This window comes from Dipodomys ordii, unplaced genomic scaffold (assembly GCF_000151885.1).
Source record: "Dipodomys ordii isolate 6190 unplaced genomic scaffold, Dord_2.0 Scaffold27, whole genome shotgun sequence".
NCBI lineage: Eukaryota > Metazoa > Chordata > Mammalia > Rodentia > Heteromyidae > Dipodomys > Dipodomys ordii.
This window is the reverse complement of record NW_012267243.1, coordinates 6,794,228-6,805,321: the sequence shown is the minus strand read 5'-3', so window position 1 is coordinate 6,805,321 and position 11,094 is coordinate 6,794,228.

Sequence of the window (11,094 nt, the reverse complement as noted above, 5' to 3'; positions counted from 1 at the left end):
CAACCTCTGAGAGACAAAGGACACATGTTCTGATATGTGGAAATTAGATCAAAAATACACTGGGATAAGATAAATTATACAGGATTCTAGATAGTCACACACAGTGAGAACAAAAGAGAATACTCTTAGGAAAGAAACACAAAGGTGCAATGCCTAAATACCTCTTCATCTTTACATAAAATAATATACATATTGAAACAAACTCCAAGATATGGAAACAAGAGACCTCTCTCTTTTTTCTTTTTTTAGTTTTCAGTTTTTGATGATTCTGTCTTCCTTACCTTATGTATGGTGTATTCAAGTGTACATCTTTGGAAAGGTTGGGGGGAGGGTATTGAACTCGAGGGGAAAAGGGTGAAAAAAGTACAGCAGTAGAGCTTACTGGACACGGATGCTAGTACACTCGTGGGTGGAGATGGGAAGGAGGGAATGGGAGAGAGTCAGAGAACAGAAGACACCGTACAAAAGGAAAGGTACTCATTACCTGACTCATGTAATTACAATCCCTCTGTACATCACCTCTATAATAACAATCAAGTAATAATAAAAAAAGAAGTTGAGGATATCGAGGTGAGAACAATAGGAATGAAATTAAATAAAGGGCTAGACAGATCTGTGCAGGGAGCAGGGCCTGGAAGCCTTCTACTTAGATAATCAGCAGATAACAATGAAAGGATCAACACACAGCCCTGGAGGGAAGTTAGAAGAATGGATTTAACTAGAGCTTCCTTTTTGTAAGCTATGTGTTGCTTAATGATGAGGATATGCTCTGAGAAATGCATTGTTAGCTGATTTTGCTGTTGTGAAAACATCAGTGTCTGAACTTCTATGAACCTGTATGGTGTAAGACTGTCCCTTGGAGAGACCTCCTGTTGTAATCTAGAGCTACAGCAAACAGATGTGTGAGGTAGTTGCCCATGGAACCCGGCATGTTGTTTACAGGAAACTCCTCTTGTAAGTAGGAGTAGATTCTAGAATAAAAATAAAAGTATAGTTGCCAGGTACCAGTGGTTTAAGCCTATAATCCTAGCTACTCAGGAGGCTGAGATCTGAGGTTCACAGTTCAAAGCCAGTGCAGGTGGGAAAGTCTTTAAGACTTTTACCTCCAATTAACTTCCAAAAAGCTAGAAAGGGAACTGTGACTCAAATAGTAGAGTGCTAGTCTTGAGAGAAAGAAAGAAAGAAAAAGCAAGCAAGGAAGGAGAAAGAGAAAGAGAGAGAGAGAGAGAGAGAGAGAGAGAAAGAAAGAAAGAAAGAAAGAAAGAAAGAAAGAAAGAAAGAAAGAAAGAAAGAAAGAAAGAAAGAAAGAAAGAAAGAAAGCGTGCTCAAAGATGTTGCCTAGGCCCTAAGTTCCAGTCCCAGGACCAGCACCAAAAATAAACAAACAAATACATAGTGCAGTGACTGTATGAACTAGTCACACAGATAATGCACTGTGTTACCAAGTATTATGTGCTGTGCTTAATTGTATTGCTGTCCTTTTAGTCAGCAAGCAGCACAGTGGGCATCACCACAAACACATGAGTAATATACATTACCCTGTGATGACATCATAATGGTACAAAGTCCCTAGGCAGAAGGAAATTTTTTAGCTCCATTCTAATCTTATGGAATAGTTATGGCTTCTGTGGTCTGCTGTTGGGCTGACAGTGTGATGTGGCATTTGGCATGTTTTATGTAGACTCAGGCAGCATGTCATTTTCCTGCGGCTGCCATAACAAATCTCCACCAACTTGGTGCCTTAAAACTGTAATAATTTATTCTCTTACCTTTCAAGAGGCTAGAAATCCAAATGGAATGTCGACATCTGAAGGGCCTGGGAACCAATCCTTCCTACCTCTCCCTTGCTTCTGCAGGCTCCCCACAATCCTAGCATTTCATGACTTCTAGCTGTATCTCTCCAACCTCTGTCTTCCCTCTGTGAGGGTTCAAATCTCTCTCTCCTTAGAATGACACCAGATATTGGACTTAGCATTTAGCACATACGCGTGCATACAGACACACAGAGACAGAGACAGACAGACAGACAGACACACACACACACACACACACACACAGAGTGTTATTTTATACTAATTGATTGTCTCTGCAAAAGACTCCCATGTTCAAACAAGGTTGTATCAATAGGTATCAAGAGCTATGGCATCAACATATCTACCTTTTAGGGGACACAATATTATGGCACTTGTGGTGGTGATATCAGGCTCTTTGGGTCACTATCAAATCCACTCAATACTTTGGGTCACCATTGCCAGTCAGAAGAGAGTTTGTAACAGCTTTCTTTTTAGACCTCCATGCTCAAGCAGAAGAAAGAGTGATCCAAACAGAGGTACACACAACTTAGTGGGCTTCCTCAAGCATGCCTGAGGGAGAGAACAGAGCTGATTCAGGGCAAACCCTGAATGATGGGTAAAAAAAAACTCAAACAAACTTTCTTTTCATGACAGGTCAGCATTCTTCAAATACATATATAGTACATATTTGATGAGAAGCTGCAAATTGACAAGATAATGAAAGCCTGAAAGATTTTCTGCTGTCTCACCATTAGCAGAAAGCAATGCAACTGGAGAGATAAAGGCAGAGAAAAATGACCTATGCTATGCTACAGATCCCAAATTCAGTTAAACGGATAATGTACTCTACTAATCAATGCTCAAGGATTAAGTGCCCATTATTACAATGTTGACACAGGAAAAAAAATAAAATGGACAGTATATCCTGCAAAAAATAAATTTAGCCACCAGGTGGAGAAGTGAAAGTCTAGAGGCACATTCTAAACATGAAGTACTTAATTATTAAGTTATCTAATGTAGATAGATTCACCAATGCATAAACTTCCAAAATAGCAGAGAGTAATTATTCCAACATTATCTGAATTAGACTTTCTGAACTTAGGTATGCCTTTGGCTCCTGTTCTCTGTATTCTAATCATGAGGTTGGCTGGACACAAATCCCTCCGCTCTCACTCCTTGAAATCTCAGCATCTCTGTCTTGACAAACCAAGTACACGGGCATGAAGTGACTCACCCAAGGCCAAAAAGCTTTTAAGTTAGGAGTTGAGCCCAAGTATTTTTCCCTAAGTCCATGGATGAAGCATGGGTAGGATCTGAAAAGGTAAGAAAAAAAGCTAGAAGAGTGATTTGCATGTGGCAAACAGGATTAATATTTTATCATTACATTTAGCTCCTTGGCTTTTGAGAATCAGCCTCTGTGCCCAGATGCGAATCTGTTGTCTGTCTCTTAAAATATCTGCTCTTAAACTATCTGGGTCAGTGAGAAGAGGATCAGAAGGTCTCCTTGTGGTTATTTTTAACTTAAAAAATAGCCTTTCAAGGAGAGGATAAAAATTAGATAAATTAATAAGTCAGGAAGTTTATCATCTGAAAGGGGAACTGATCAATAAGTAGCTCTAGGCTGCTGATGCAGGTGAGGAATTGCAGGGAGGGTCTTGGTGGGGGAAGGGCATTCTGGGGGGGGGGCTCCCAGCTCCATCAGAACTGAGAACTGGCCAGGAACGTACATCATACAGCAAACCTGAGATAAGAGCAAGAATGGAAGGCAGGGGTCATGTGGATGCTGTCGTCTCTTCCCCACATCAGCCTGCAGAAAGGCATGGCCCTTGATACAATAAGAAAAGCAGAAGGTAACTCAGCAAACTTGTCTCAACTTCTAAGGGCACCTTGAGACCTTCAGAACCAAAAAGAAAGCACGAGGCAATTTTATATGCCATCACCCTGTGCTAGTTGAAAGTGACACCAGTTAACATATGAATGCTGCTTTTCTTCCTTGAGAAAAAAAATATATTCTGAGTGCTACAGTTTTGAGACATCATCAGCAATGATACAAACCTCCTGCACAGTTTTTAAAAGCAACACTAAGATACTCGGAATGAGGAAGGAATCCTACCATTTACAAATATGCTTCCTGGGACCCAAAGTAGGAAGCATAGCAGCCTACTGTCATGTGTCAGCTGAGAGCAGGTCATTTCCCCCAGCTCTGAGCCAAGACACACACCTGGAAACAATAACAGATATGGGCCCTGAGTCTGTGGATTTGACTACCCTAGGAGCTGGGTTGGTGTTCACAATGTGTGTGTCGATCATCACTGAAGGATTAAGCTGACACCAGGCAACACGACAACGATGCAGGTGTATGGCTGTCTGAGGGCTGAATTGGGTGCTATGGGAATTCTGAGGAGAGCAAGATTAGTAGGAGCACTTCACTGAGGAAATGAGCCTTCACAACGCAAGTGACCCAGAAAGGAACAGATCTGGGACAGAGAAATCTTGTCCTCAGTGATGTGATTGCACCACAGATACAGTGGTAATCAGAGCACATCTGGCCTCTTTCCTATCCATCCCAGAGTTGTACCTCTCTAGGGCAGACAGCACTGAAGGGTCGGTCTTGACAAAGCTGGCACTTACTTAGAGTCTACAGTGTGCATAGCACTATGCTAAGTACTTCACAAATCCACTTTGTGGTCTGATGCTCACTGCAGCTCAATGGTGGAGGTAGGGGGCAGCTATTACTGCAGCTTCATAGATTAGAAATGGAAATCACACAGTGAATTAGTGGTGCAGCCAAAATTCAAATCCAGGACTGCCTGACTTGCCGTTATCTTTCTATTATTACAACACATGGGAAATAAGGCCTAATGGGGTTGTGGGAAATAATGTTTGAAAGCCAAATAGAATGCCTTCTGTTTGCTATAGGATGGTATTTGCAATCAATCCTTTACCAGAATCAAGAGTCCCAAAAGATAACATGTGGATTTTAGACCTTCCAGGCAAGACATGCTCTCTCTTCCAAAATCCATATTAGCTGTTCCACCATAGCAATCTACAATGGCCATCCCTAAAGGAAATTTCATGGCCAAACCTTTCCCCTCTCCCCTCAATCCTAAACCTGCAAAAAACCATAAGAAACTGATCTCCACGGTTTTTCCTACCTGACCACTATACTGGCCATTTGAGCATTTCTAAAATTTATAAAAAATCTCAAATCATCAAAAAAAAATATCTCCAGGTTTTAGGTGGCATCTTACTACCCCCAAACATCTGAAGGAGAGGAAAGATGTTTGCAGATATTAATGTTACTATCCTTTTCTTCCTTCATTTTTTTAACAGATGTATAAACTGCAGTACATGGGAGACAAATGGTTCCCAAAGGTCCTGTCCCTGGAGACAGATTCTCTGAGACCCAATTCTGTGCTTCTACTTGGAGCACATCTACTCAGGAATTCTGATTTGGACAAGAAAGCTTAATGGTCAATCTCTATGGTAACCTTTCACAAGTAGGGAGATTTCACTAAATCACTATCTTTTCATTTTATAGTCTGCTGTGAATATATCCTCTAACAATATAAATCTTTCTCATAATTCTTTTATTTTAGTCTCAGCAAATTTTAAGAGTAATAAATTCAATGTTCTTACTAGTCCTATGTAAAAAAAAAGTGCTATTTTTACTTTGCCCTAACATGGTTTCTTTAAAATGATAAAGCTGTCCCTAATTCTTGTATTTTCCAACTTTAATAAGTTCACATTTTATCCTACGATTTTCATTATTTTATAAATTTCGATCAGATTTCTCTCTCAGCCTGTGGCTTTCCAGAATGAAAAGCCTAATTCTTTTATCATCCCTCAAGAAAAAAAAAATCCCTCTACCCTCGATCAAATGAGCTGCCCTTCTCCAGACCTTGTCTGGCTCGCTCTACGTATCTTTGAAGTCCATCAGATCATCAAGTGCCATCACTTTGTCTATTATTCTGAACAAAAGAGCACAAGGACTTCATTGAAAATGTAAAAAAAAAATTGAGACTTAAAAAAATCAAATAAATCTTTTGCTCTGTGTCAGCACAGCACATACTGAATAAAAGTATTATATATTTTCATTTCAACTCTGAAATGAATTTAAACACACGGGCACGAGGCAACATTGTAATCCTTTATGAAAATGGCAATTTGCGAAGCACCTTCACCTACATATCTCATTTGACTCTCACGTGAAGCATCTGAGGAAGAAAACCATACTATTATTCTTCTGCTTTGCATGCAAAAAGCAAAGAGATAAATCCAGCTCAGGATCAAAGAGCTGGAATTAGAGCACCAGCCTCTGACCCTTCAGCCAGAGAATGATACCTGAGGCCCTGAACAGTACAACCTTTCATAAAACCACTTGTCACTGACTGTTTTCTAGTACTAGGGTTTGAATTCAGGGCGTCTAACCCTGACTTGGCTTTTTCTCTCAAGGCTACCACTCTGCCACTTGAGCCACACTTTCATTTCTGGCTTTTTGCTGGTTAATTGGAGATAATAGTCTCACAGACTTTTCTTCCATAATTGGCTTTGAAACACAATCCTCAGATCTCAGCCTCGAGGAGCTAGGATTACAAACATAAGCCATCAGCTCACAGTATTGTCACTTATTTGAAACCTGAAACTATGCCCTCTCTAAGTCTCTTTTGGGTGGTCCATAGTAAGCCAGGAAATAGTCTCCATTTTATGGAAAGGTAAAGTGTGCCTAGTTCCTCTATATATTCTTCCTTCCTACACACATCCTTGGATAATCTCAGATACACTCTGGACATCAATATCTCCTCCATGCAAATGGCCGTCATATTTGTACCTCTAGGCCACACCTCTCCTATGAGCAACAAATTGATACCGAACACTAGTTAGATACGTCAAGAGATACAAAAGTTAATGTTCTGTTCAGTTATACCACCACGCCATCCCCAAAATCTAAGTCTCATTCAATATTCCTTTTCTCTAACATATATCCAGGAAGCTAGGAGTCACTTCGGCTTTCCTTCTCTCTACCCCTATTTCCAATCCAGCATCAAATCCTTCCACTTTTATCTCCTACACAGCTGTCCTGGCCGTCTATTTCTCTCCTTTCCCATCTTCACCATCATAGCCCAAGCTACAATGATCTTTTATTTAGGTTTGAAAGGACACCTTCTTCACCTCTTCACCTCGCACACAATGTCATTTGGTTGTGTCCTTGCTGTTGCATTCACCTTGCTTCTGGTGTGAAGTCAAAACTCCTACAAATCCCCATTTGATATGGCCTCTGCCTCTGACTTCATCTCATAGCACTCTGCTTCTTTCATTTTCTTTTACTCACCATGCTTTTGTTATCCATAGGATCCTAGGCTATTCCTCCTTCTTCCCTGTTTAAATTCCTATGGGTTTCCATCTGCAGATGGAAGCTTGGAAGTATTCTAAGGGAGGCACTCATTATACTTTACCTGACCCTGATGTAGCATGGTTCTGGGTACTTGACTAATGTTCTTCTTTCTCAATAGGTTCGTAGATCTGCTCACCAGAGCTCCTTGTGCTGTGCTAGGATGCCATTTAAAGGCAGATCAGTAAATGTCTATGTGAATAACCACTTATTGTGAATAATATTAAGGATATAATCATGCATGGAAGCCAAAGGTTACTAATAGAGTGCATCCCTTGCATGAAATACTAGCCAGCTATTAGAAAGCACGAGGTTAGGGCTAGGAATGTGGCTTAGTGGTGGAGTGCTTGTCTAGCATGCATGAAGCCCCAGGTTCGATTCCTCAGTACCACATAAACAGAAAAAAGCTAGAAGCGGAGCTATGTCTCAGTGGTAGAATGCTAGCCTTGAGCAAAAGAAACAGGGATAGTGCGCATGCCCTTAGTATAAGCCTCAGGACTGGCAAAAATAAGCATGAAATTATATTTGTAAATATTAGTAATATATTATTGATTAAAATAATACATTAAGGCTAGGAATATAGCTCAGTGGTAGGACATGTGCAAGGCCTTGGGCTTTAGTACCCCCCCCCCACACACACACACTCTCTCTCTCTCTCTCTCTCTCTCTCTAGTACATTACAGAATATTATGCATAATATTTTAGGCAAATATATGTATAAATTTTAAGCATATATATATATTTATATACTTTTAAAGTACATACATATTTCCTTTTTTTTAAACTCAATGCATATGTATGTGTGTGATTTTAAAGTTCTTTAATTCTAACTACTTTTGGGAGAGAGTGAGGGAATGAAAGACATTGTATGAAAGGAAATGTACTCATTACCTGACTCATGTAATTGTAATCCCTCTGTAAATCACTTTTATAATAACAACAAAGTAAACTGAAAAAAAAAAGACCAACTACTTTCAGTGCTTTCCCCAGAGAATGAGAATGAGACAGGGGTTTAAAGAAATAAAATAACAATTGCTCTTCATAAACTGCTGTGTACTTTGATTCTTTTGATGACTATAAAACTTTACTATAATTATGTTAGCAAAGCCATTTGTAAAAAAATAAAATAAAACACAAAACTAGGCACTTGTGGCTCATGCCTTTGATCCTAGCTACTCAAAAGGCTGAGATCTGAGGATCTCACAGTTCAAAGCTAGACTATGGAGGAAAAAAAGCTGGAAATACAGCTGTGGTTCAAGTGACAGAGTATTAGCCTTGAGCAATAATAATAATAATAATATAAACAAATAGGTAAATAAGTCATACTTGGTAGTTCACTCCTGTAATCCTAGCTAGGCAAGAGATAGAGATAGGAGGATCACCATCTGAGACTATCTTTGGGCAAAAAGCACTAGATCTTATCTGAAAAATAACTAAAGAAAAAACCCTAGGGGCATGGCTCAGAATAGTAGAGTATGTGCCAGCAAGCATGAGATTCTGAGTTCAAACAAGAAAGGAAAAAGAAAGAGAGAGAGAGAGAGAGAGAGAAGGGAAGGAAGAAGGAAGGAGAGAGAGAGAGAGAGGAGAGGAGAGACTCAAAACTCAAAACATCACTCTTACTTCTAAGTAAGTAGAACCCAGTAGAAAGAAGGAAGGAAGGAAGGAAAGAAGGAAGGAAGGAAGGAAGGAAGGAAGGAAGGAAGGAAGGAAGGAGAGAGAGAAAGAAAAAGGAGAGGGGGGAGAGAGGAGAAACTCAAAACATCACTCTTACTTCTAAGTAAGTAGAACCCAGTAGAAGGAAGGAAGGAAAGAAGGAGAGAGAGAAAGAGAGAGAGAGAGATAGGAGAGGAGAGGAGAAACTCAAAACATCACTCTTACTTCTAAGTGAGCAGAACCCAGGGTGGATAAGGTGCTGAGTTTAGACTGAATCAGCCCAGTGTCTTCCATGTCCTGGTCTAAGGGGAGAGGTCCTACACTTTTACTGGATACTAAACATGGAACAGATGGTTTGATGTAGGATGTTTCCATTTCATGATGATGTCTAAGTGATGTGCATTTAGGAGAACTTTTGCTTAGAATTTTGGTATTTGGTCTTCTCCTGTGCTAACAATACATAGTATAGTGCTCTCTTTTGAGGCACTATTACTCTACCATGTACTGAGCTACTAATCTGTGAGGTTCAGGAAATTAGATGAATTAAATATATTTTGACTTACAATATTTTCAACTTGTAATAGTTAAATAACTATAACTTTCTGAAAGAAATTGACAGATTTACTAAGATTTACTCCAACATGATCTCTGACAACTACTATTCTCCTGTCTGTCTCTATAGTTTAACTATTCTCTATATCTCTTTTGTGTCTGGCATATTTCACACAGAATGTCCTCAAGGTTCATGTTGTAACATATATCAGAACTGCATTAGCTTTAGAGGTTGAAATATAATCCAAAGTATGCACATTTTATTTTATTTATTCATTCCCCTGTTGATATTTATTGAGCTGTTTGCAAGACAATATTTTTATTAGCATCAATTAGTTGTACAATTACGTTTCATCTTGACATGTCCATTTATAGATACATTTTGATCAGTTATCTCCTCCATCATTCTCCCTCCTCCCCTTCCCAAGTCTCATCTCTTTGTTCCATTTTCATGCCTATACACAGATTATTATCACAATGTTCAGCCTCTTTCCCCTTCTCTATTCATCTGTCCCCCTCCTACTAGTACCCACATCCCAATCCAGACACAATATAGTCTTAATTTAATCCACAATTTTAGACTTGAATGTAATTCAGTTGCAATTCAATGTGTTGCGTATTTACTAAGAGTAACTCACTATGGTAGGAAGGGTAAGAAGTCACAAAGGTGAGCCAACATGGTACCTGCTCTCAAGGAACTAACAACACATTAGGAAAAGAAGAGAGAAAGAAGTGAAAGGAATTAGCATTTGCTACTTTGCCTCCAGGTGCTTTACCCAACTACTGCATGCATTGCTTACAACTGTGAGGTAGATATGTAATACCCACATTACGTTATAGTGAGAAAAAGAGTATAGAGCCCTTAGTGGCCACCTCATCGTAGTGAAGGTGAAATTCAAACCCACATCCCGGATTCAGATGCCTGTGTCTACTCCCTTGCACATGATTCTTCCCGTGACAAATTAGAATGTGCATCTGAAGCTAAAGGTTATACTCCCCTGGGGATAAAGGTGCATGGGGAATGTAGGCCTTAGAGGTAAGAAAGGCTTATGTCTGGCAGAGATAAAGGGAAAGAGACACTGTATTGTGGAAAAAACGAGATAGGCAGAGTATGTTTAGGGACTGATGGATCACAGTGTTGAAAATGTGTAAAAGGGTAAATTAGAGTCATAATGCAATGGCGCTAAGGGTGTGAACTCCCCCACGTGGGTAATGGTAAGCCACCGGAGGTTTTCCAAGTCAAGAGATGGGGAGAGCTGTGCTTTGGGAATCATGTGTAACATGGATGGAGAGAATGGAAGAAATTTAAGGGCAAGACATTCACTTAAAACTAGCAGTCACTCAAGCAGAAAAGGTCAGATAAGATGAAGAAGCGAAATGAACCCCAAGATAGGGACACAAGTGGTTTTTCCTTTCTTGCTATTGTTTCTAACGTATTTATAAGGTACTATGGGATTTTTTTTGTTGCTTTGTATATTCTTCCCTACAGTCTAACCCCTGTTTTCACTGTATTTGATGTTAGTATAATTGGGGAGGGGAAGGGAAAAAACAAAATGTTTAAATAGGGATACAGGTTGACCCACTGCAACAATGAGATGTACAAGACGCTATGTGAAAAACGAACTTTACAATTTAGGCGTGGAGGAGGGGAAAGTAGTTGAGGAGGTGGGAGGGAAGGGATGGTAGGGGAGAAACAAAGGAGGA